The sequence below is a fragment of the Amphiura filiformis genome, chromosome 7 (genome assembly GCF_039555335.1).
Source record: "Amphiura filiformis chromosome 7, Afil_fr2py, whole genome shotgun sequence".
NCBI classification, from domain to species: Eukaryota; Metazoa; Echinodermata; class Ophiuroidea; order Amphilepidida; family Amphiuridae; genus Amphiura; species Amphiura filiformis.
This window is the reverse complement of record NC_092634.1, coordinates 57,418,221-57,445,693: the sequence shown is the minus strand read 5'-3', so window position 1 is coordinate 57,445,693 and position 27,473 is coordinate 57,418,221. Positions and strand designations below refer to the sequence as shown.

At 40.2% G+C, this 27,473-nt stretch overlaps 1 protein-coding gene across 1 annotated transcript in view; it reads right to left on the bottom strand.

Moving 5' to 3' along the window:
- Positions 1-27,473, bottom strand: part of LOC140157379 (calsyntenin-1-like) — a 258,270-nt gene that overhangs the window by 125,094 nt on the left and 105,703 nt on the right. The gene's annotated exons all lie outside the window — the stretch shown is intronic.

The window sequence follows — 27,473 nt, the reverse complement described above, 5'->3', positions numbered from 1 at the left end:
ACAAAAACCCCGATCCCGAGTGGACTCACCCATTCGGTGACGTCACACACGATAATCATCCCTTATCCGACTTGGGCAGCCCCTACCGGCCAAACTTGTAGGGGCGGCGGGTCGGATAATCAACATCGGAAAGGTAAGATCGCACGTTATGAGTCTACCAAACATTTTTGTTTGGGACTAGACTCAGTACACCGGTCGATCTTACCGTTGCCGATGTTGATTAAGATACTTCTTGCATCAACATCTGAAAGATCGATCTAGCAAGTAACCGACGGATGGAGGTACAAGATTGGCCAGCATCTGATAAGGATCGGGAGAGTGGGTAGCATGGTAATCGCGAGGTCAAACTATTTCCCCCCCCTCACGGCCGGAAACAGAAAGACTACGTGAACAGACAAAAACCCTGAACTGAAAGTGCAGTGGTTAAGAATAGAAACACTGGTTCTTACCATGTTGGAATTCTGATTGTCCATAAAACACCTGATACCCAACCACCATATTATCTCCGCAGAATAGCCCTGGAGAACTTATCGCCTGGTCGTTGGTTTACGTTTTTGTAGTAAACCGTGGAAAAGGACGACGGGTTCTTCCAAGACACAGCCTGACAAATCTCTTCAATGGGGACCCCCCTATGGTAGGCCCACGAAGATGAGATAGATCTGGTTGAGTGGGCCTTGGGCGAGCGTCTTTTGTCGCCCGAGTCCACTCAACACCTGGACCAGCCACCGTGCCAGAGTCTGTTTAGCGGCTGGACCGTGCGGTTCTGCGTGAGTGATAAGTAAGCGGTCATGAGGCCCTCTTAAGGTTTGTGTTCGGGCCAAGGTAGTGCTGTAGCGCCTCACCGGGCACCACAACCTGTCTTCGGCTATTGACTAACCCTGCCCAATACTGGGTAGGAAGAGGGCGAGTGTCGGAATGTACTTCGCTCATTTTTTGCAAGGAAATCCGGGCGAAGAAACAGCGCCGCTCCGTTGTTAGTAATCACGGAGGCTGACTTGAGACTGTGTGCAACTCTGAGCAGCGCCGTCCCGAAGTCAACGCCAGAAGAAAGGCCGCCTTAAGAGTGACGTATTTAAGGGTCGCTTTTGACAGGGGCTCAAAGGGGACCCTTAATATACTCCAAGACTGTGTTGAGGTCCCATGGAGGGACCACCTTCCTTTTCGGCGGGCGCCGTTGAACATACCGTCGAGAAGAAGACTTAGGGACCCATCTGAATTGATAGTCGACCCGTCTTCAAATCCCCGATGAATCGAGAGAATGGCTGACTTATAGTTGGCTATCGTTGCCTGCTGAAGTCCTGACCTGAACTTTTCTGTCAGAAAATCTGCCACTAGAGGCACAGGGGCTCTAGTGGGAGATGTATTCTCTCATCGCACCATGCGTAGTAGGGAGCCAAACGCTGACTATACGTGCACGGAGGGTAGACTCTCGTCTACCCCGGCGATGAGAGAAGCAGCTTCTGATGAAAAGCCTCCCTCCGCCGCACGTTCCCTGATAAGGGCCATGCAGCTAACTGCAGGTGCTCTAGTGGTAGACTTGGTACCTCTCCTCCGGGCATCCGAAGTAGATTTGTTAACTCGGGGAGTACTCGCGGCTGTGCCGCTAGTAGATCCACCATCGGTCGAAACCACAGGTGTTTCGGCCAGAACGGTGCTATCAGAATGACGTTGCAATCCTCCCCCCCGATCTTGGTCACCACCCTTGCGAGCAGTGAGATCGGGGGGAAAGCGTAAGCAGTCATTCCTCCCCAGTGTACGGACAGAGCATCCACGGCGAATGCCTGTGGGTCTGCGACCCTCGAGCAGTACACCGGCAGCTGATGATTGCGATGAGATGCGAACAAATCTATCGAGGGGTGGTACATCACCTCGAAGATCGTCTGGGCGACCATTCTGTAGGTCCCGACACCTTTCCTCGTGACAGATCGTCCGCGAGGATGTTGGTGACTCCCGCTATGTGCATCGCTCTCAACGTAATCTGCCTGGCCTTGCACCACCCTATCACGCGTAGTCCGTGCAGGCACAACCGTGGTGACCTGGTGCCCCTTGTCTGTTGAGGTAGGCCACCACGGTTGTGTTGTCCGCTTGGACAACGATATGAGATCCACGATCACCTTCTCGAAATGCTGGAGAGTTCTCTCCACTGCCCAAAGTTCGAGAAGGTTGATATGGAACTCCGTCTCCGTGGCCGACCATAGGCCCGAGACTGAGTCCCGTGGATGTGGCCCCCCAGCCCAGCTTTGACGCGTCGGTTGTCACTACGCACCGCACCGCTGGTGCAGGAATCCTGACACCTTGAGTCAAATTGGGCTGATGGGTCCACCACCAGAGTTCCTCTCGGGCGCTCTCCGACCTCGGCACCGCGAGGGATATTGGGTGACGACTGGGCCTGTAAAGGCTAGAAGGTGTAGTTGTATAGGCCTCATGTGAAAGCGGCAGTGCGGCACGAGGTCTACCATACTGGCCATAAGGCCCAAAACCTTCATCCATGCCACAGCGGGTGCTCCCTCTGACTCGGCCAAGAGTCGGGCACACCTCGCCATGTTCGTCACCCCTCTCGGTGAGGGCGCCGCGATCCTCCTTGAGGTTGATCTGGGCCCCTAAGAATAGTGGTGTCTGCGTCGGGACCAAATTGGATTTCTTGACGTTGATCAGAAATCCCAGGTCCGCACCGCACGGACTACTAACTCCACGAGACACTGTGTCTCCAGCGGGGTGCGTCCGTAAATGAACCAATCGTCCAGGTAGCAACACATGTTGACTCCCCTGCGCTTCAGGTACGCTGCCACTGCCTGACCAGGAGTGTAAACACTCTGGGGAGGTGGACAAGCCGAATGGCAGGCATCGAAACTGGTAAGTTTGACCCTGTACCTTGAAGCGTAGAAACCTCTGATCTTGAGGTGCGATCGGAACTTGCTGATATGGGTCCGAGAGATCTAGCGATGCCGCCCACATACCCTTGTTGGGGCAGGCTAGCACCGAAGCGAGAGTCTCCATTCTGAACCTCTTGGGCCTGATGAACTCGTTCAACGGCTTGAGGTTCAGAATGGGCGTCCAGTCGCCGGTCTTCTTTGGAGCCAGAAAAAAAGTGCTCCAAAACCCCTTGGTGAAAGGGGGTAGACCGGGACAATCGCTTGCTTCGTGAGAAGCTGAGTGACCTCTGACAGTAGTGCCCGACGCTGGGGGCCGTCTGGCGGCACTACCGTGGACCTCTGAATCGTGCAGGCGCACGAGGGTGGCTGGTAAATTCCAGCCTGTAACCCCCACTGACCACTGACAATACCCAGGCGCCCGGTGAGATGGCATGCCATCTCTGGGCGTAATGCACAGCGGCCGCCCACAGGGGAATCCCTGTGGAAGTCCAAGGCCTGCCGGCATGGACTGTCGACCGCCGTGCCCTCAGGACCGATCTGGTTTGCCACCCTTAGAAAAACGGCTCTTCTTAGGGGGCTTGCCATACGATCCAGCACTACTCTTGCGCTTCCCAGATTTTTTGGGAGGTGCTGGAGTAGCCTCGGGCGCGGGTGTAGTCTGTGGTGCGCGTCCTGCTGAAGCCGGAGCTGGCGCTGAAGAACGCTTAGAAGACTTCTTCTTCTTGTGCTTCTTCTTCGCCTTACTGCCCTTCCCCTTGGTCAGGGCAGCCTCTGACTTCTTCAGAGTGCTCTCATTGGTGGCCTTCTTTGCCCGGTCCTCCACCGTAGCGCAAAAGGCCTGTCCAAAGAGTAGCCCCTGTCCCACCGAGTCTGACTTCTTCATTGCTTCAGCAAAGTCGGAGCCGTAAGTTGACTGGAGGGACAGACAGGCATTGTCCGGGCGGCGAGATGACATCCTATGGGCTAGGCCCATAGAACTCTCGTTGAGGTTAGCTGTTAGCACCGCTAACAGATTAACCTCGCGGAAGAGTTCGACGTTGCCCGTGGTCGTTCGCTACCTTCCTACCGAGGTGCTCGGCAAGCGTGGTAGCGACGCTAGAGACTCTGATAAGCGAAAAGCGTGCTCGCTTATCGATGAGCTTTAGCTCCTCCTCCCACTGGGGGAGAACGACCGGCGCCTTGGCGCTAGCGGCAGGCGCTTGGCAACGATCTGGATCCATGTCAGGGACCCTGAGGTAGGTTTCAGTAGTCCTCCTGCGAAACACGCAGTGGAAGCGTGCAAGCACGCGGCGTCGAAGCTTCCAGCGTTTCGCCTGACAGCCCTACGAAACCTACCCTTGAGGTCCGCCGGGAATGCAAGTGCGGGCGACCCCTGTGTGGACGCGCTAGCTGGGCATCCTACTGAAAAGATGCCCTGGTCCTCCTGAACGGACTCCTCCTGAGAGAAAGCCAGGCCCAAACCTTGGGCCACACGGCTCATCACCTCAGCGGTGTCCGCAGGCAGACCATTGCTAGCGAGTTCCTCACGGGGAAGCGGGGGAAGGATACCTGAAGCTAGCTGCACAGTCTCATCAGACTGTGAGTCGCTACTGGTTTCATCTTCCGACTCCTTTCCCTCGCCTTCAGACTCTGACTCACTCTCTGATGAGGAAGAGATCTGACGACGGGCATCTGAAGGTGGACAGGGAGGTGTCGCCACCGTGTGGCTAGCCAACTGAACACCAGCAGAAGAGGGAGTACTCCCGCTAGACCCCGAGATGCTAGCTATAGCACCCGGGATCCGCGCGCCTCGCTGCTGTCGCCCTAGCCATAGCAGTGTGCGGCCTACCCTGAGCTGTATCAGGGTTAGCCACTCGCCGCCGGGTTGGGTAACAACTGGTGGTACTGCTTGCCCAACGCTAGGCGGCACTTGCCACGGTGCTAGACCGTGGAAGAAACCACCCTGCGGCGGATACCACGGGGCATACCCTGTTGGTAGCTGACCCTGAAAGGATCCGCCACCAGGGAACCCCCATGGAACGGCAGTACCAGTACCGCCTCCCCCCCCCCTGTTGCCACAGAGACTGTGGTAACCAGGACGAGTACTGCGGTACCTGCGTGGTTGTAGCGTAGGTGCCCGGTAGGGCTCCCGGCTGCACCACTGTACCCATGCCTCACAGCGTTCCCGCTAGAGGATCAAGCGTGTGTATGGGTACCCGCTATACTGGCTGTCCCTTGGCTAAAAGGAGCTTGCCTAGTATCACGGGTAGCTGAGCGTGTATACCCTCGATCAGTCACCTCGCTACCTGAATAGGCAGTATCAATCAATGGAGCCATGCTCCGCTGAATAGATAGTGATCGATCATAAGAGGGTAATTGACCCATTGACTGTAATGGATCACCCACGCTCTGCTGGCTCTCGAGGACATAAGTGGGTTGTTGATCAGCCAGGCTGTTCAAACTACCTACCCTAACCTCTTGAGCCTCGCCCAAGGTCGCTGTGTGTGGCGGACCACTCACGGCAGCTATGGGCTGCGTGCATAGTGGCTACCACTGAAGTCAAGCCGTAGCTCGCGTCGGTAGCTGCCACTGTTTGCACTTGGGTCGCTGTCCCGTGAGAGACTGCGAGCCCAACCCCTGGATTTTGGCCCGCCAGTCCCGGAGGACAGCCGGCAGCCATTCCAAGGCCCAGGGAATCACTCGGCGGTCCCACCATGGAACGCTGCCGTGTGACAACCCCAGTTGGTTCTGCTCAGACTACACCGGAGCGTTAGCCCCGGTATCGTCTCTGCTAAACCCATGCCCGTTTTCATTCGACCCTTGCGGGGAACGTACGGCGTGCTGCGTGCCGTGGATCAAGCCAGGCAAGCCCGGGGGTCCACTGGCACGCTGCGTGCTACAGACCGGCCGAGGCAAGTCCGCTGCACGCTGTATGCTAGGATTCAACCCAGGCAAGCCCGGGGTACCCTTGGCATACTGTCCGTCGCCGGCTTCTTCCGCGGGTGCTAGACCCGCTCGTTCGCCAGCAATAGACGGGTGTCCACCTGCAAGAAACTCGCTAGAGATCTCACTGGTAGACTGGTACTCGCCTGTTAGGGCAAGTACCGCCCTGCTGCCTGCTACTAGCTGAGCCGTTATGTTAGGCTTTTTTCGCTGACGTTATGCTAGGCCTTCGGGCTCGCTAGCAGTCCCCGGAGGGTCCGCCTGCTTGCCCGGGACCGGAGCCCCAGAGGTTACCTTAGCTTGGCCCTTGCCGGCCGCGCTAGTACCTACCATATCAGTCTTACCTGTAGGCTTCTGTTTCTTAGTCTTCGTCTTCTGTCTGTGTCGAAGACCCAAGCAGCGCTTACTTTCTAAATCGTCAAGTGGATGTCCGATAAGCCTATGCAAAAGGAAGCACACTTATTTGATTTAGAGCAATCCCTGTGGGTGTAGCAGAGTGGATGCGGGTCCCACTCTGCCACAAGGGAAGGGCATGATTGACAAGGCCTGGACATTGTAGTAATCGGGAGCGTATAGCACTACCCCCGAACACAAGCTCAAGCCCAATAAACAGACCCACACGCACAGTGGCTGACGCTGATGTAGTGGTATGATATAAAAATATATAAACAAAGGGATGAAAAACTGAAAACCTTTTGGGTATAGATTTGTCAGGCTGGTCCCTTCGGAAACCCACCGAACTCTTAGCAGTAACTCGTCATCAGACGCGTACTGAAAGATATAACGATAGAGCACACCATAAACATAGCGAAAATCACTCACCATACATGTATACACAGTACTGTACAAACATCTATTGTAACTTACTAGTCTGCTATAGTTGTTTTACGTGAGAACAAAAATAAAATGGCGCCCTAAGGGCGGTTATTTTGAAACGTGTGTTCCGATATCTAACGGAAACACTCATACAAGCTAAGTTTTGGATCGTTTTTGTCACTTTTCTAGCCGAAAAATGTCGTCAAAANTATCTCCCTAGCGACTATACTGGNTGGTTTTTACCTCAGGTGTAACAAACAAACTGTATATCTTGTCCTTTGGTTCGTAATGATACTTAGCGTTGGTAAAGAAAAATCCACACGTCTATCTCATCTAGAAACCAAGGAGGATAAGGGATGATTATCGTGTGTGACGTCACCGAATGGGTGAGTCCACTCGGGGGATCGGGGGTTTTTTGTTATTTATTCATTTATGTGGGACAAAATGACTATTGGTTTTTTCCGCATCTCGGGATCGATGCAAGAAGTATCTTAATCAACATCGGAAACGGTAAGATCGACCGGTGTACTGAGTCTAAGATGACAATAGTGACACAATAAGAAGGTAAGTTAATCATGATCAAATCGATAGGCCTAAACGTGCAAGATCCGTTGAAGTCGGCCGCCGTCAATCATCGTATACAAGTCAATTTGGGCATCCCGGACATCCTTTGTCCTGCTTTACAATAGAATAAACACTTAAAACCCAATTAATTCGAGTTCTTAAAATTTATAAAAGGTGACATTATTGTAATCTCTTAACCAACAATTAAGTACTTGATTATGTTTTGCTTCCCAGCGTTATTTCGGCAAACTTCAATACTCGCGCTCTTCACAAAGTTGGTTCTTTTGATGAACAATTCATGGAAAAAAATCGCGAATCCGCAATATCTCGGTGATATTTTCAGAAAGCGAGAAACACAGTAAATAGCGAGAATCGCGGCGAGAAAAGCGAGATTGCGTTTTTTGCCGGGCCTTAGTTATATATGTCAAAGTTTCTCCAAGCGATGCATATTTCTATGGTGACTATATCATGCTATCTACAGTAGACAGCACCCATTTAATAATGTTATATATGTCAAAGTTTCTACAAGCGATGCATATTTCTATGCTGGCTCTATCATGCTATCTACAGTAGACAGCACCCATTTAATAATGTTATATATGTCAAAGTTTCTCCAAGCGATGCATATTTCTATGCTGGCTCTATCATGCTATCTACAGTAGACAGCACCCATTTAATAATGTTATATATGTCAAAGTTTCTACAAGCGATGCATATTTCTATGCTGGCTCTATCATGCTATCTACAGTAGACAGCACCCATTTAATAATGTTATATATGTCAAAGTTTCTACAAGCGATGCATATTTCTATACTGGCTATATCATGCTATCTACAGTAGACAGCACCCATTTAATAATGTTATATATGTCAAAGTTTCTCCAAGCGATGCATATTTCTATGCTGACTCTATCATGCTATCTACAGTAGACAGCACCCATTTAATAATGTTATATATGTCAAAGTTTCTCCAAGCGATGCATATTTCTATGCTGGCTCTATCATGCTATCTACAGTAGACAGCACCCATTTAATAATGTTATATATTTCAAAGTTTCTACAAGCGATGCATATTTCTATGCTGACTATATCATGCTATCTACAGTAGACAGCACCCATTTAATAATGTTATATATGTCAAAGTTTCTACAAGCGATGCATATTTCTATGCTGGCTCTATCATGCTATCTACAGTAGACAGCACCCATTTAATAATGTTATATATGTCAAAGTTTCTACAAGCGATGCATATTTCTATGCTGGCTCTATCATGCTATCTACAGTAGACAGCACCCATTTAATAATGTTATATATGTCAAAGTTTCTACAAGCGATGCATATTTCTATGCTGGCTCTATCATGCTATCTACAGTAGACAGCACCCATTTAATAATGTTATATATGTCAAAGTTTCTACAAGCGATGCATATTTCTATACTGGCTATATCATGCTATCTACAGTAGACAGCACCCATTTAATAATGTTATATATGTCAAAGTTTCTCCAAGCGATGCATATTTCTATGCTGACTCTATCATGCTATCTACAGTAGACAGCACCCATTTAATAATGTTATATATGTCAAAGTTTCTCCAAGCGATGCATATTTCTATGCTGGCTCTATCATGCTATCTACAGTAGACAGCACCCATTTAATAATGTTATATATTTCAAAGTTTCTACAAGCGATGCATATTTCTATGCTGACTATATCATGCTATCTACAGTAGACAGCACCCATTTAATAATGTTATATATGTCAAAGTTTCTACAAGCGATGCATATTTCTATGTTGGCTCTATCATGCTATCTACAGTAGACAGCACCCATTTAATAATGTTATATATGTCAAAGTTTCTACAAGCGATGCATATTTCTATGCTGGCTATATCATGCTATCTACAGTAGACAGCACCCATTTAATAATGTTATATATGTCAAAGTTTCTCCAAGCGATGCATATTTCTATGCTGGCTATATCATGCTATCTACAGTAGACAGCACCCATTTAATAATGTTATATATGTCAAAGTTTCTCCAAGCGATGCATATTTCTATGCTGGCTCTATCATGCTATCTACAGTAGACAGCACCCATTTAATAATGTTATATATGTCAAAGTTTCTCCAAGCGATGCATATTTCTATGTTGGCTCTATCATGCTATCTACAGTAGACAGCACCCATTTAATAATGTTATATATGTCAAAGTTTCTCCAAGCGATGCATATTTCTATGCTGGCTCTATCATGCTATCTACAGTAGACAGCACCCATTTAATAATGTTATATATGTCAAAGTTTCTCCAAGCGATGCATATTTCTATGCTGGCTCTATCATGCTATCTACAGTAGTCAGCACCCATTTAATAATGTTATATATGTCAAAGTTTCTCCAAGCGATGCATATTTCTATGCTGGCTCTATCATGCTATCTACAGTAGACAGCACCCATTTAATAATGTTATATATGTCAAAGTTTCTCCAAGCGATGCATATTTCTATGCTGGCTCTATCATGCTATCTACAGTAGACAGCACCCATTTAATAATGTTATATATGTCAAAGTTTCTCCAAGCGATGCATATTTCTATGCTGGCTCTATCATGCTATCTACAGTAGACAGCACCCATTTAATAATGTTATATATGTCAAAGTTTCTCCAAGCGATGCATATTTCTATGCTGGCTCTATCATGCTATCTACAGTAGACAGCACCCATTTAATAATGTTATATATGTCAAAGTTTCTCCAAGCGATGCATATTTCTATGCTGGCTCTATCATGCTATCTACAGTAGACAGCACTCATTTAATAATGTTATATATGTCAAAGTTTCTCCAAGCGATGCATATTTCTATGCTGGCTCTATCATGCTATCTACAGTAGACAGCACCCATTTAATAATGTTATATATGTCAAAGTTTCTCCAAGCGATGCATATTTCTATGCTGGCTCTATCATGCTATCTACAGTAGACATCACCCATTTAATAATGTTATATATTATGTCAAAGTTTCTCCAAGCGATGCATATTTCTATGCTGGCTCTATCATGCTATCTACAGTAGACAGCACTCATTTAATAATGTTATATATGTCAAAGTTTCTCCAAGCGATGCATATTTCTATGCTGGCTCTATCATGCTATCTACAGTAGACAGCACCCATTTAATAATGTTATATATGTCAAAGTTTCTCCAAGCGATGCATATTTCTATGCTGGCTCTATCATGCTATCTACAGTAGACAGCACCCATTTAATAATGTTATATATTATGTCAAAGTTTCTCCAAGCGATGCATATTTCTATGCTGGCTCTATCATGCTATCTACAGTAGACAGCACTCATTTAATAATGTTATATATGTCAAAGTTTCTCCAAGCGATGCATATTTCTATGCTGGCTCTATCATGCTATCTACAGTAGACAGCACCCATTTAATAATGTTATATATGTCAAAGTTTCTCCAAGCGATGCATATTTCTATGCTGGCTCTATCATGCTATCTACAGTAGACAGCACCCATTTAATAATGTTATATATTATGTCAAAGTTTCTCCAAGCGATGCATATTTCTATGCTGGCTCTATCATGCTATCTACAGTAGACAGCACCCATTTAATAATGTTATATATGTCAAAGTTTCTCCAAGCGATGCATATTTCTATGCTGGCTCTATCATGCTATCTACAGTAGACAGCACCCATTTAATAATGTTATATATGTCAAAGTTTCTACAAGCGACGCATATTTCTATGCTGGCTCTATCATGCTATCTACAGTAGACAGCACCCATTTAATAATGTTATATATGTCAAAGTTTCTCCAAGCGATGCATATTTCTATGCTGGCTCTATCATGCTATCTACAGTAGACAGCACCCATTTAATAATGTTATATATGTCAAAGTTTCTCCAAGCGATGCATATTTCTATGCTGGCTCTATCATGCTATCTACAGTAGACAGCACCCATTTAATAATGTTATATATGTCAAAGTTTCTCCAAGCGATGCATATTTCTATGCTGGCTCTATCATGCTATCTACAGTAGACAGCACCCATTTAATAATGTTATATATGTCAAAGTTTCTCCAAGCGATGCATATTTCTATGCTGGCTCTATCATGCTATCTACAGTAGACAGCACCCATTTAATAATGTTATATATGTCAAAGTTTCTCACAAGCGATGCATATTTCTATGCTGGCTCTATCATGCTATCTACAGTAGACAGCACCCATTTAATAATGTTATATATGTCAAAGTTTCTCCAAGCGACGCATATTTCTATGCTGGCTCTATCATGCTATCTACAGTAGACAGCACCCATTTAATAATGTTATATATGTCAAAGTTTCTCCAAGCGATGCATATTTCTATGCTGGCTCTATCATGCTATCTACAGTAGACAGCACCCATTTAATAATGTTATATATGTCAAAGTTTCTCCAAGCGATGCATATTTCTATGCTGGCTCTATCATGCTATCTACAGTAGACAGCACCCATTTAATAATGTTATATATGTCAAAGTTTCTCCAAACGATGCATATTTCTATGCTGGCTCTATCATGCTATCTACAGTAGACAGCACCCATTTAATAATGTTATATATGTCAAAGTTTCTCCAAGCGATGCATATTTCTATGTTGGCTCTATCATGCTATCTACAGTAGACAGCACCCATTTAATAATGTTATATATGTCAAAGTTTCTCCAAGCGAGGCATATTTCTATGCTGGCTCTATCATGCTATCTACAGTAGACAGCACCCATTTAATAATGTTATATATGTCAAAGTTTCTCCAAGCGATGCATATTTCTATGCTGGCTCTATCATGCTATCTACAGTAGACAGCACAAGTTTGACAGCATTATATATTTCATTTTCTCCAAGTGAGGCATATTTCTATGCCGACTATATTATGCTATCTACGGTAGACGATACTCATTTGATAATGTTATGTATTTGTTTTTTCCCCTTTATGTTCAGGAACCTGACAATTTTCATTACAAAATGTAAGAGGGATTTTGTATTTCAAAGGAATGGTGTAAGAAGTATATTTATTACTATAGTTCATTCTTTAATCCACTGCATGCAAGTTTTGAGTGCAAGTTTTGAGATATTTTGTCAAGAGCTATCATTAGAACCACTGAACCAATACAAGGCTTGTTTGTAATCATTTTAATGCATTTTCCATGCTGATTCCAAATATGGGTATGAAAATGTACAATCCAGAAATTTTGAATTACAAAAATTGAAACTTGTTGTCTGCAGTCGACACCCACATGAAGAGAGTTAACTCTGTCACATAGTCCATGTTCAAAGCAGCCCACATACACTGTGCATACCATTATATCCAGCCAATATTCTTGGTGAGGTGTAATCAAGGGCCCCCTGTATTAATACTGACTAGTATAAGTGTATGTACTATTTCCTTGATACTATTAGTTGTGGAGCATGCCCAGGTCTGATACCAATTGACCTGCTTATTATTGTCCTTCTGGCCTCCATTTTTCCCATGACCTGCTTTTACCCAATGCCATTGGTATAACTATTTTCATGTTTATATTAGTTTCACAATTTAATTCAGAAGCCCTAAGCATAAGAAACCTATCATATGTGTTTGTTTTTTACACAATATTATAAAATTAATACAATTCTAAATCAGACTACTTCAGGCTGAACAAAACACTTGTTATGAAACGGATATGTTTTTGAGGATCGCAAAAAGAAAGTTGCAGCAAAATGAAAGAGTCGTACAATGCGTCTGTCTACTGTTTTCTCTCACAGTATATCTGTATTCTAGATTTTCTTAGGCGTTGACAATAGTACACTCTCACCAATATCTATACTGCATTCACTATAACTTGGTTTACATCGCCTCTTTAATCAAGGTTTAACCTGACTGCAGCTGTACAACTTGAAATGAACTTTTACAGACCTTACAAAGCTGAGAAAGATTACAACATAATGTGGTATGATCAAGTAAAATCAGTTTATTCAATTTTCAGTTTTTTATGATTGTATAAAGCATTTGCAAAGCTACATTTTGCAGAAAACCCCATTGAAGATATGAACAGTTGAAGTGTTTCCAAAACAATATGCAACAAAAGAAATTACTTCCTTTGTTTGGCTATATCTGAAAATTAATATATCCGACTTTTGACTGATTTTGCTTGAGCACATCACATATCATCCTCAAGATAAAATGTGAATAGATCATAGCCTAGATTGGCCCATGTTATATGTTTCTTCTGAACAGTATTCATAGACCTGTTATGGTGCTACTGGATATGAAAATGCCCTAGATTCAATTAGTAGTAGTGGTTGTGATAGCAGACACGTTCACCAAGGCATTTCTTCTATATGGTCCTAGGTGCAGGTCACAGTCAATATGACATACATACAATGCTAGCTGAGAATAGGTAGCTAGCTGGGATGTGAAAGGAAGACGGTGGATATGGCATCGTTATAATGCTAGGATATAGCTGGCTAAAGACACATTCAGACTCTGAGATATTGCATTGGTACAATTATACTTGAAGAGTATGGTTGGCTAAAGACATATTCATACTTTCACATTTGAAGATACATATCAATATTTTGTGAATTGCGGGGTGATACAGCAATGGTCAGCGAGCCATGAAATAATTGCACAACCATGATTGATTAGAGTGTCGCTTCATCTACAGGCTAGCTTCATATATGAGTACCTTAACTTATAAAAATCATCTGGTCAAAACAAATATATATTGAAATATGGTGCCCCCCCTGTAATGACTGCCCTCATCCACTACTGAGACTAGTCTCAGCCCTTCCCACCCCACCCCAGACTTTCAAATGTGAAGATGTCAATGCATATCTGTCATGGGACCATGGTCTGTAAACAATCATACATTAAGTTATGGGCTATTCCATTTGCAATCCATACACCCCCTACAGAAGACATATTCTTAATCTCCCACACAGGGGGTGTAAATTTCAAATGGAGTCACCCATTCAGGTAACCCCATTTGAGATTCACACTCCCTGTGTGGACGATTAAGGCTATGTCTTCCATGGGGGTGTATGGATTTCAACTAAAACAGCACAATGCATTGTAAGCTTTATGTATGACAATGTTTCCATTTCATAAAATATTATATAAGCTGTATATCAAACTCAAAACATTGGCAGCTTTTAACACATTTTGATATACAGATATTACACCATTTATCACTAGTCCCCAGCCTAAATGACAATTTGCCAGCACCAACCTGTCTAATTGTGTTGTGTTGTAAATATGCCTTATATATTATATGATGTACCCTATTAGCACAAAAAGTGACAACAAAAAAATTGTAAAAACAAATTGAGCAATTTGCTAATAAAATTTGCTTTCACAATCTAACAAAATACTGTCTTCTCCATGATGGACATTAATACTGGCACACTGTGTGTACTTTGTTACACTGTTTTCTTTACTAATAAAACCTAGAAACATATACCATGTTATTAGACTGTCATGCTCATCCGGCTAAATATTTACGTATAAGTGTGCCTACATTGGATTTCATCTTGCAATTAGGTCACTAGTCTAGAGGGAGGCAGGGGGCGTCACAACCATAACGTTTTAATCCAGATTCTGAGATAATTCAGATTAACTCACATCTGAGATGATTCAAATCAACAATTTTGCTATCCATAATGCATCCAAAGAGGCAACATGAGAAAAATATTTCATCTTGACAAGATGGCATGCACATGGAGCACATCGGCCCATTATGCAAGTCACATAATACTGTGTGGGCCTATTTAATACCGATCATGATGGTCCAGACTGAACTAGATTCAAACATGTCATGTGCATAGTCATATTATACTTTGCTATACGTTTCTTTATATTATTATATTAAAGGCAGCATTTTTTGTTTCTATTTGTGAAATATCACAAATTCATTATAAGATACCAGTAAAATGCACGTTAATACTCATTTTGATGCATTTTTCATGCAGATTCAAGATATGGTCATGGAAAAGTATAATTTTGACATTTTCTGACAATTTAGTGACATGTTTAAATGTGATTGTCACACTGGACACAAGCAATGAATGGGGTAAGTAGCAGCATCACTTCACATAAGATGGTGCTTATAGCACTGAGATGAGTTCACTTAGTTATTTACATCATCTTTAATTAATGCTCCTTGACACGGATATATTTCAAAGGTGCAAATTCACTGGCATATTATTATTAGCAAGAGATTCCTCGTGTTGATTTTCATCAAGGCTGATATATGTACATTGTCAGTTCACAAATATCACATTACCGCAATTTTTTGTTAACCATAAAATAATCTTTATGACAAGAAGATGTAATCCACTGACGTGTCTTGCCAGAAAATCATCTTTGTTGTCATCTTCATCATCATCCTTTGTCTGCGGGACAAGTACAGGTAACCTCAAGTTTCTCCAACTGCTACTTTAGATTTTCAAATTTGTGAAAGTTCCTTCTCGTAAATATCTACAGTTTTACATTATAATAATGAGTTTGATATGACTCCTTGAAGCTGGTGTTGAAGTGTGGTATTTACATTATAATAATGAGTTTGATATGACTCCTTGAAGCTGGTGTTGAAGTGTGGTATTTACATTATAATAATGAGTTTGATATGACTCCTTGAAGCTGGTGTTGAAGTGTGGTATTTACATTATAATAATGAGTTTGATATGACTCCTTGAAGCTGGTGTTGAAGTGTGGTATTTACATTATAATAATGAGTTTGATATGACTCCTTGAAGCTGGTGTTGAAGTGTGGTATTTACATTATAATAATGAGTTTGATATGACTCCTTGAAGCTGGTGTTGAAGTGTGGTATTTACATTATAATAATGAGTTTGACTCCTTGAAGCTGGTGTTGAAGTGTGGTATTTACATTATAATAATGAGTTTGATATGACTCCTTGAAGCTGGTGTTGAAGTGTGGTATTTACATTATAATAATGAGTTTGATATGACTCCTTGAAGCTGGTGTTGAAGTGTGGTATTTACATTATAATAATGAGTTTGATATGACTCCTTGAAGCTGGTGTTGAAGTGTGGTATTTACATTATAATAATGAGTTTGATATGACTCCTTGAAGCTGGTGTTGAAGTGTGGTATTTACATTATAATAATGAGTTTGATATGACTCCTTGAAGCTGGTGTTGAAGTGTGGTATTTACATTATCTAAATGCTCAATCCCTGGGCTTTGAACATGATGATAAATTCAATACGCAAATGCTGCATATCTAAGCGAAAACCGCTAGGTGACACCGTTTTAAAAAAGAAAACAGAATTTGTGCACTGAAGCTTTGTGGATGGCAGCCGAAGGCTATACAGCTTCAACAAAAAAGTGATTGAAATATACTGCACAGAGGGAAAATTTGATGGTATAAATTCAAAAGGCCATTGCAATATTCTGCAGAGCAAAAAGTTGATGGTATTTATTTGTGTGATTTTTAGTGAATTCAAACAGCTACACATTAAGGCCGTATAAAATTAATGTTTTGGTTCTCGTCCAGATAATTTCATGAAATAATGAGGGAGGGAGGTTTTTCCCTTTTTTTAAATGTAAAATTAGCATTGTTAGACGCTTTCTGTCTTTTCCAACAGTTCAAGGAAAGGAGGAGGTCCTTTTTCTTTTTTCAAATGTGAAACCCCCTAGAGTCAGTAGCGTAGCCAGCTGGAGGGGTGGGCAGAGGCAGCCTCCCCTGACAAAAAATGAACGAAAAAAGTGCCCCTCTGACAAAAAATGAAAGAGAAAATCAGGAGGGCAAAGGAGGGCCTACCCGATCATGGGCCAAAATAGTGTAAATTACAAAAAAAATGTGTGCTACATGCGCACATTGTAAAAATAAAGTCATTTCCATCATGATAATGGGCGAATTTATGCGCACATTGTAAAAATAAAGTCATTTCCATCATGATAATGGGCGAATTTATGCGCACATTGTAAAAATAAAGTCATTTCCATCATGATAATGGGCGAAAATAGTGTAAAATAACAAGTTTTTCTGTGCGCGGATCGTCCCAGTAAAGCCTTTTTTTAAGCTCGAAGACATACAGTCTCTATGTATTGTATGATGCAACTGTAATTTTTTTTCGTCTGTGCCCTGAAATTTTATTTTGCCCCCCGACCAAAAAAAGCTGGCAACGCCCTGCCCATAGTACCACAAAAGACTTGGAAGTGATTCTTTTTCTCTAAACTTATTCATGTGTATGAAGTTTTGTTACAGCATTCCTAAGTCTTAAATTTTTTGAAAAATCTAAAAAAGAAAAACAGACAAATCCCAAAAATTGAGGAGGGAGGGAACGAGAACCAACCAAACCATTAATATTTCAGCCTAAAGCCTTCATGGGTCCCAAATATTTCCATAGGTTTACATGTCCATTCACCTCATCTTATTATTAGATCAAATGTTCACTTCATTTGAATCAATTACAGGTACAGAGACATTCATTTTGCTAAATGTAATTCAAAGAAAATGAAAATGTAATTGTCATCATTTTAAGGGCTGGGGTATGAGCGCTTGGACAGTATTTATTTTGGGACATCAGAGCACATCAGACATATCGAATTGCATTCTGAATACGAAGAATGTCATTCTGATATCAAATAATTTTGATTTTTGAAATTGCAATTTAATACACATTTTATGGCAAATCATTAAAAATTGATATTTTTGATATTTAACAGTACTTGAAGTAAACTTTATAAATCTGATGATTTATACTTAAAGTGTATGTAGGTGGGATGAAAAGCCGACGATCAATTGAAAATTTTGACCTTTCAGTATTGAAGATATGGATTTTTTTTCCCAAAACACCAAAAAAAATAGGTCTTTTGGGAAAAAATCCATATCTTCAAAAAGAAAGGTCAAAATTTTCAATTGACCGTCGGCTTTTCCTCCCTGCTACATACACTTTAAGAATATATCATTAGATTTATATAATTTACTTCGAGGACTGTTATCTATCAAAAATTTGAAAAATATCAAATTTTTATAATTTGTCATACAATTTGTATTATATTGTGATTTTCAAAAAATGAAAATTATTTGATATCAGAAAGACATGCTTCGTATTCAGAATGCAATTCGATAGGTCCGAGGTGCTCTCATGTCCCACAAAAATACTGTCGAAACACAATAAACGCTCATTTTAGATCCCTTAAACCCCAGATGGAAATAATAAATAATCAATAATGTTTAAATTGAACAACTCATGCTGATACTAGATGAAGACACACATCAATTATTTATCAAATGTGGTTGCCATGGAGACTGAATATAAGAATTTATTGTTGACATACTACAAGAGTCTGCGGAAGTGTTATTTGTTGAGTCCATAATAGCTATGTATCAGCTTATATGGAAATCCAATATGGCTGCCATGGAGACTGAATATAAAAATTTATCAGACATCATTAAATATTCTTTCGCTACAAGAGAATGTTGAAGTGTTATTTCTTAAATCCATAAAAGCTGTGTATCAGCTTTTTTTACGCGCTACATTCATTTAATTATTTTCACGTTTTTCGTGTTCGAAGCTGCTACCACGAAAATAACAATGCATGAATATATTCCTTTTGTGTATAGGTCAATGTGAGGAAACTTTTACGGTGTATAGGTATCGTAGTGCGCCGGCATCCACTACTCAAAATATTGGCCAGCCCATCCATTATGACACGATATTGGATAGGCAAAAGACAAAATCCTATCTTTTATTCTCGAAATGTAAGGACACTTTTAAGTTTGTGATTTTAAACAATCACAAATTTAAAAACAATGGAAACAGTAGAAAATTGGCAAAGCGTGAACAATCAATTGCGCAAAAATTTTCACTCTTACAGTATGGAAATCAAATATGGCTGCCATGGAGACTAAAGTAGTATTTTCAAATGTAAACAATATGGAATGCAAAAATGGTCAAATTGTCTATAGTGCAGCTTTCTTTGCTTGCTTGTCCTCTAACTTTCTTTGGAAGACAGGGTCAGTCATCAGATTTTTGTTTATTTGATTTCATTGTCAAAACATGCTTTTAAAATAAATAAAAAAACAGCCTAATTAGATGTGATTTGCGACATTTCTCTAATGTATCATTTCATTAACTTTTTCATAAATGTTTTACAAATATACTGAAAGGAAAAACATTCTGGAATTGTCAAAATTAGGGTCCGTATTTTTTGTACAGTACAAACTTTCCTCATATTCAAGATTAGGGTCGGTCAGACGAGGCCAAGCAAATAATTGTTTTTTTTGACTGGGTAAACATCTTTGTCCAGCTCTCACCATATCTTACCCTAAATTATCAAAGCTTTTCTTTGAGACATTAATTTTTATTTCTTTTCATTTTACAACATTTTGGAAAAATTGGAAATGGATGAAATTGAAAAGCTTGGGTAATCTTTGTGTACTGGAATTATCCATTTTCCTTAATTAAATAGAAAAGAAAAAATGTCAGTAGTCATAATCAGTTTTTTGCTCACTCGTAATGCTTATGTCAAATTTTCACTTTTCAGTGATCTTGTTGCTATTAGAAGCAAACAAGTAATTTACAGTGGCATTTGCAGTTCATACTCTTTGAGGGGTAACCAGTTTCTTCTTTTGTGTATAATACCATCTCAACAAAACATCTCTATAAGCTTCAACATTTTTCCAGGATAATGACACAAATATGCGCTTCCTTTTGATGCCAAAATCTCCATTTTGATGGGTAAAGTGGCGAGATGCGGCTGTTAATGTGGTCAACCACCTTTATATAGGCAAGAAGGTTACAATACAAAAAATACGAAAATTAATTTTACAAGACAAATATGCAGACGAGATGTGTTGTTTGTTGAGTGCAAAAATAGGCTGCAAGTGCATGATACTAACAAAGCATGTACAACCGTCTTGCAATCCACCATCAAACTATGGCATTAACCCTTTGTTTTTCCTATATATGTCACATTCCCCTCTAGAGGTACATTCTTTAAGTTATTACATTCACTCAAACTATATCCTTTCTTTCTCAAGTCAAGATAATTGTCTAATGCCTTCTAAAAGCGCAATCTGTTAAGTACTCCCTTAAGCCTGCCTGCCGATAGATAATACCTAAAGCCAGCACACTTTTTGGCAGATTTGTATCCTGTTCAAAATGTCTTGATGTGTCAAGGCATGTAGCAGACGACAGAGAAACAGCGCTGCATTTTTTTCTGTAAATATTTGAATTTAAAATTGCTGTGCTACATCGGTAAGTGTAGCCGTGACATTTAAAGATGGTAAACAATTCACTTGCATTTTATCTGTGTGGGTTTATTATTTCAAGTTGGACTCTTGTTCAATTGAAATACAAAAAAAAAATATTCAGGGACGTTAGGCTAGCATCTCTGTTCAGTTTCCAGTACGAATGCAGGTTATACTTAACCTGCAGTGAAGGGATATGTAGAGGATATTTTTAGTGGTATTAATTTTCCACGATTTTGGACCATCATGAGCGGTTGGTGCTTTCTTTTAATCAGAGAAACTGATAGAATGACTGTTGTTCCCAAGGTTGTAAAAAAGCTATGAGCAAAACTGAAGACAGGGTCAAAAGATTAGGTTGGAGATTTCCCTAAATTTGACTGTAGACAGCATTTTCCCTACATGTACATCAGTATATAGCAATCATCAAAAATGCCTTGTAGATGAAAGCTTTTGAAGCGGTGCTTAGATTATTGTAATGTTTTGTCAATTTTAATAGGACTACAATATCCAGATCTGGTGCAGAAATGGAGGTACATGTTTCCTCCATAAATACAATTTTGCATTATCAGAATCAATCTCGCATTATCGTCTCTTAGATAATACACATCGCTCTTGCTTTAGCAATTAAACAGGCACATCATAATTTCCTAGAATTTGCTAGTTAATGTGACCTGTTAGCAAATGCCGAGCACATTTTGAGCTTGTATACGAGCTTGTTATGAGCTTGTTATATATGCTCGTTCAGAGCTTGTTACGATCAAGAAAAAGCTCGTAATGATCAAGAAAAAGCTCGTATTTGAAACAGAACGAGCTTATTTTTGAAACATTACGAGCTTGCATTTTGATGAGCTTGCAAATTACAAGCTCGATATTGGAACTGATGAGCTTATTTTGGAACAAAACGAGCTTGCACCCCAAGCGAGCTGAAACAAGCTCGCAGTTTCATTACGAGCTAATATATGCTCACAAATACGAGCTTGTAAATTACAAGCTCAATTTTGAAACAAAACGAGCTTATTTTTGAAACATATCGAGCTTGCAACATTTGTGAGCTGGAAACAAGCTCGCAACAGCAATTTCTATCGAGCTTACACAAGCTTATAAATGTAAGCTCACAAGCTAACTTGTTAACGAGCTTGTAACAAATGCAAGCTTGTTTCAAGCTCAATTGAGCTCCATATCACAAGCCAATATTCGTAATTTCTCGATTGTTGTCTTTTCCAAAAAGCACATTCTGGCTAATATGCAGGTCAGCTGATGGGCATCCTGTTGTCAGGTCAAAGGGCTTCATGTGGTCCTACACCTGTAGGTATATTATGATGTTTAAAAAAAATTGTGATTGACTATTGTAGTTGCAACAATAACAAGGTAAACAAACATCTGTATAAAGTTAAAGAACATTTAATTTAAAGAACATTTAAAAGGTACATCGAAATACAAAAAAAAGAGTAGGTGCAATATGCAACCTTTCAGTGCATCACCTACATGACTGATGTACATTTCCAGTTATTGAAATGTTTTTATGATAAAACTTAATAAATGCTTATTTTGCACTAAACTAAACCTATACCTACATTGTGTTTTTAGTTGATATATTCTTATGTGCAGTGACAGATAAAGCTACAGTATCTCAAGCTAGTTTGGGTGTGTAAATCCCGGGGTGTAAATGCACTGGGTGTGAAAATTTAAGATATTTGTGTACAAAGTATAGGCCATGTGGGCAAAATCTGGGTGTGTATTTACAAATTTGAGTGTGTAAAACACACTCCCTACACGGACTGGCTGCCTCACGCCCTTGCATCCAACGACCGACCTCGTTGAATTCACAGTTATGCCCGATACTGATACATGACCAAAGGTGCCAAGGCTGGACGAATTCGGCAGTTTTCTTGCGACTCGTAATTTCAATTTAGCAAAAAAAACCCTTAACATACACCTTACTTTTACATATTTAGGCAATCGTGTGATTCTTAAATGTCTCGTTAACCATTCCTTTTAAAAATACTCTACACACACCTGTAAATTGGTTGAATTTGCGTGACAAATGCTCTTCAAAATAGTCACATACGCACGCATCGGATTCCATAAACTTCCTATGCAAATCGTTGCTAAGGCTTGTGCGCATGCGTGGAGGTTAACTTGTCGGCTCGTTCTAAAACTAAGATCTTTCAACATAATATATTTGGTTAGTAATCTTTTATAATGTACAATTGTTGTTTTAAATATTTTTTTTTTCGCATTTAAATATATTTTTATGTCAAAAATTGTGGCAGTTTTTGTTTATTGTAAATATTTTTTTTAGCTGTAAAAAGATTTGTGACAATGCCAAATTGAAAATCCAAGATGTCAGCGCCCAGTACTGTTGAAAATATTTTGAGCCAATTCAGGTTTGTATATATTGTAAACTCACATTTTCAGGGAAGGTAATGAAATGATGAGTGTTTAAGTAAGAGCTCCTGTACTGGAGCTTGTGTCAGTGTGAGAAGGAATGCACCATTCATTAATTTAAAGACAGCTGATGTCGAACTTCAAGTAAGCTTAAGCCTTAAAATTGAATTGTGATTGATCATGTGATAAACAACAACTTTTTTTTCTTTAAATGTTTTGTTGCATTTTTAGATAAACAACAACTTGTTGAATTTGAAATGATGCTTAGTACAGGAACCCCGGTCCCGGCACTCCGTGCAGCGCATCCACAGATATATAGATATTCATGCTAGTCGGTGAAAAAACACCTTTTTTTATCGATTTTGCGAATTATTTGCCCTTGTAAAATACTCCTTATTTAGCTAAAAAATGTTAATACATATATTGGAATTAAAAATGTAAAAAGTGATGTGATGACAGCTATGTCTATATGAATCATTCAAAGGAGAAATTGTCACTATCAAGTACAACATTTATGAGCTTACACTTTTACAAGCTCACAAATTATCATAGTAGAAATTTTACAAAAGTACAAAATTTACGAGCTTGTATGCGGTCATGCGAGCTCACATCAAATTTGCAAGCTCACAACATGTTTTAGAAATATGAAGTACAAAATTAATGAGCTTGTATGTGCTCATGCGTGCTCGCGCCAAATTTTTGAGCTTACAAATTTAATAGAAATTTTTACTTAAAAATGTACAAGCTTGTGTGAGCTCACATGTAAAGTTTATGAGCTCATGTGTGCTCGTGCAAGCTCACATATAAGAAACGAGCATTTTGAGCTCGTAAGGTTTGTGTGGGCAAGATCGCAATTGACTACTTGTGCTCGTAATTTGTTTGTATTGTGAGCTCGTGTTCAGTAAATATGAGCTCGACCTTTCGACCTCTGAGCTTGAAGGAGCTCAATGTTGCTTACACAAGCAAAATCAATCACATCTGAGCTCAAAATAAGCTCACTCGAGCTCGAAACAAGCTTATTCGAGCTTGTTTTTATGATTACATTTTCGTAAGGGGGTGGTGAGGCCTGCTAAGCCTGACATCATGGTTACACTACACTCTCCACACAATAATTCAACGCGAGGACTTTCAAGGTTCAACATCCTAATAATCATTGCCCGCACACATCTGTCCATGAGGAAATGAAAAAAAAATTGTCCGATAAATATGAAATAAGCTACTTCAATGGTCATTCAATTTGATAAATCCGTATTTTCTAACAGTAATAATCGCTTCTCCTGGGACCGCAGATGCGATTTAACCGTTGCTTTGGAATTTATTTATTAATATTTAATCAAGTTCAAGGGTGTTCAATGTGTTTGATGCTATTCCTGATCATTTCCCCAAAAGACTTTTGGGATTATTTACTTATTTGTACGTTTGCTGGCTGGTTAAATGCAGTAAAGATACAGTGTCTCATTTAAATGGAGGGCTGGAAATAGTTTCAAATGCAATGCAAATTGCCATTCATTCATAGAGAGCACAAACTCACAAAATCACCCAAATCACCCAAACACATAATTTCTACTGCAAATATCTCAGGTTTGAGTTTAAACACCCCTCTAACATAGTACTCTCTAAATGTAAAAGAGTGAAAAACCACTCTGAATTTCAGAGTGAATTTAAGTTAGCTCTAAAAGAGTGGGTTTTAGCTCTAAAAGAGTGAAAACAGTACACATAATTTCACTCCTGATTTCGAGTGAGCCTCACTCGCTCAAAAGTGGCGCAAAATCTCACTCTTTCTTGGAGTGAACTGTCAATAATCAGAAGCGCCGAAAAATCGGCCGATGTTTGTTGAACTTGTGTAACAAAATGGCGAACAGTGTGTGAATGAATGGCTTAAAAGAAAGCGGATTTGATGAAGAAATAGACAGCATAATAGTGATTACATTTATGTGTAGGTCATAACTCGTAGCAAGTATACACTTGGTCTGGAGACAACGGCGGCAGTAAGCTTAAGTCATATGTGAGCAGTTTGTTACCGGCCCAGTGCCGGTTTACATGTACGCATATGTAAGCTTATGTAGGTTACGCCTCATCACGCCTCTCCAGACTGTGACCGTAAACATGGTATTTGCCAAGTGTTATGTCCTACACCTAAGTGAACTCACCATTGAACAGTTTGACTATTAGCTTCACTAAATCCATAGTTTTTCATCATTCATCCAACACTGAAGTTCGACACATTGTGTATGTGCTTAAGCTTTAGGCCTAGACCAGTTCAATATTCCTAGACCGGGCCCTACCCTTACCTGGGGCCTAGCCTCACAACAATTTAAAGCACATAGTAGCTGTTATGAACTGCTGTGATATTCTTGTATATAAAATAGGCCTAAAAGAATAAATAAATAAATAAATGCTCTTTTCTGATTCACTCTTTTCCGGAGTGAATTTTTCACTCTTTCTTGAGAGTGAGCTTCACTCTAAAAGAGTTGTCACTCAGATGGCTCTTTGAAAGAGTGAGATTTCACTCTTTTTGAGTGATTTTTCACTCTTTCACATTTAGAGAGTATGACACTCAAGCTAGGAATTTTTTATCAATACGAATAGGTACATATAGTTTGATCAGCTCGTAATCAGCAGGAATTGTTAGGTTTTTATCACTATGCCAAAAAGTAGACCCACATTAAGAAAGAGTGATATAGTTGACATGTCTGGTGTGTTAAAGAAAGTAGACAAATTATAGGACTAATAATTTGTGATGCTTCTTGCAAGATATCATAAGACAATTTTCGAAATGAAATATATTGATATCAATCTGCGATGTAACAAGGCCCGCCAATTGAGCTGAACTATATTAGGAGATTCCAAATGGGTACATTGAGAGGCAATCAACATTGGATTAGTGTATTTCAGATCATACTAATATTAATAACGCAGCATTTTTATCAAAAAAGATTAAACTACCGCACTCATTCCTCTAAAATATCTGGCATCAATCAGGCATTATAATGTCACATTTTTTCAAATGATGTATTTTGATATTTTAATCCTAATCTAGGTGCTAATAACTCATAAATAAGATCAAAGATTACCTTGTACATGTTATATATGTTGCTATCTTCTGAAGATAGTTTAAAAAATCGCATTGCCTCATCTATGGCTCATCCTAACACAGGTGAATAATTGGTCTAGTTTGACTTTATTTCTAGATTGGTACCTCATAATGTACAGGTTGAATACAAACCTGCACCTGCCTGTATAATACCATATCAACACCAAATTTTCATGCTTTATTAAAATTTACGCTTTTTCATGCTCTTCCGGTTCCGAGAAATCATAAACTAAGTTTCAAAATGACTTTTCACAAATTTTGTGGAGTCAATGGAGGACAACTGATATAAATAATATCAATGTAAAGCAAACTTAAAACCAAGCAAAGCAACTGAAATCTTTGGAAAAGCAAAATATTTTGTGCATGAAAATGATCACTTCAACACTTACATAGCAATTAGGATAGAGTGGAGAGATTGCATTGATAATGGTGATGATAATGCTGATGATGGATAGCATCTTTAAGACTGCATCCTGCTAGCTTAGTGTGTTATGACAGGTTGATGATCTCCTGCAAAGATCACTAGCTCCACAAGTAACAAGGCAGTATCAGTCAGCACATAGTATTACAGATACTGTGTTTTGTACTTTGTGCAGCAGATGATAATGACAATACAAGTGTTCTGATATACCCAATCTATCTAGTTTATAAGGAGGTAAAATCTAGTCTAACTTGTTTGGCTTATAATTGGCGACAAAAATGAGACTCATAACATTGTGTATTGATATAGAATGGCATGTGCAACCTTATGTGAATTTACACAAGCATGCGCACTGTGCAGTAACAATTTTAACCGAATAATTTTAGCCAATTATAAATTATAAGTGAACAAACTATGCCGTTGGACGTGCGAGCATTCTGGTTCATAGTGAATAGGATATTCCAGTTGAAATCCATACACCCCAGGTGGAAGACGTTACCTTTATCTCCCATACAGGGGGTGTAGATTTAACATGATGTCATCCGTTCAGGTAACCCCATTTGAAATTCATACTCCCTGTGTGGGAGATTAAGGTCATGTCTTCCATAGGGGTGTATGGATTTCAACTGGAATAGCATAATGACATCATGTAAGCTGCAATGGTTACTGAGCCATTAGTTAGGTTATGGTCTTGGGTTAGGGTTAAAGGTTGAGGTTCAGTATAGGATAAGTGTTAGGGTTAAGGGTTAGGTTTAAAGTAAAGCTAGAGGATGAAATGACACATGGAAAGGGTCAAATTGATGAGGGACCACGACAGCATTAAAAGAAGTGATGAAAAGTCAGGCACACTCACAGATCATGACACAAGTGGAAAATTACTCAAATACATTTTTACGTGAAAAGTGTTGTTGCTATGCAATTGATTTGATTATATGTCATAAGTTTGCTTGCATTGAATGGAGCAGGATATGTATAATCATCTTCTCTGGTATAATAAAATGTACATGACATCTTCATATAATAAGCCTACACACACTTCACACATTCCTGTCAATAAAACTATTGACTAATGAATAATTGACTAGTCGATAAAACTAATGAATTGATGAAACTATTGTCTCCATTTATTGAAATGTATA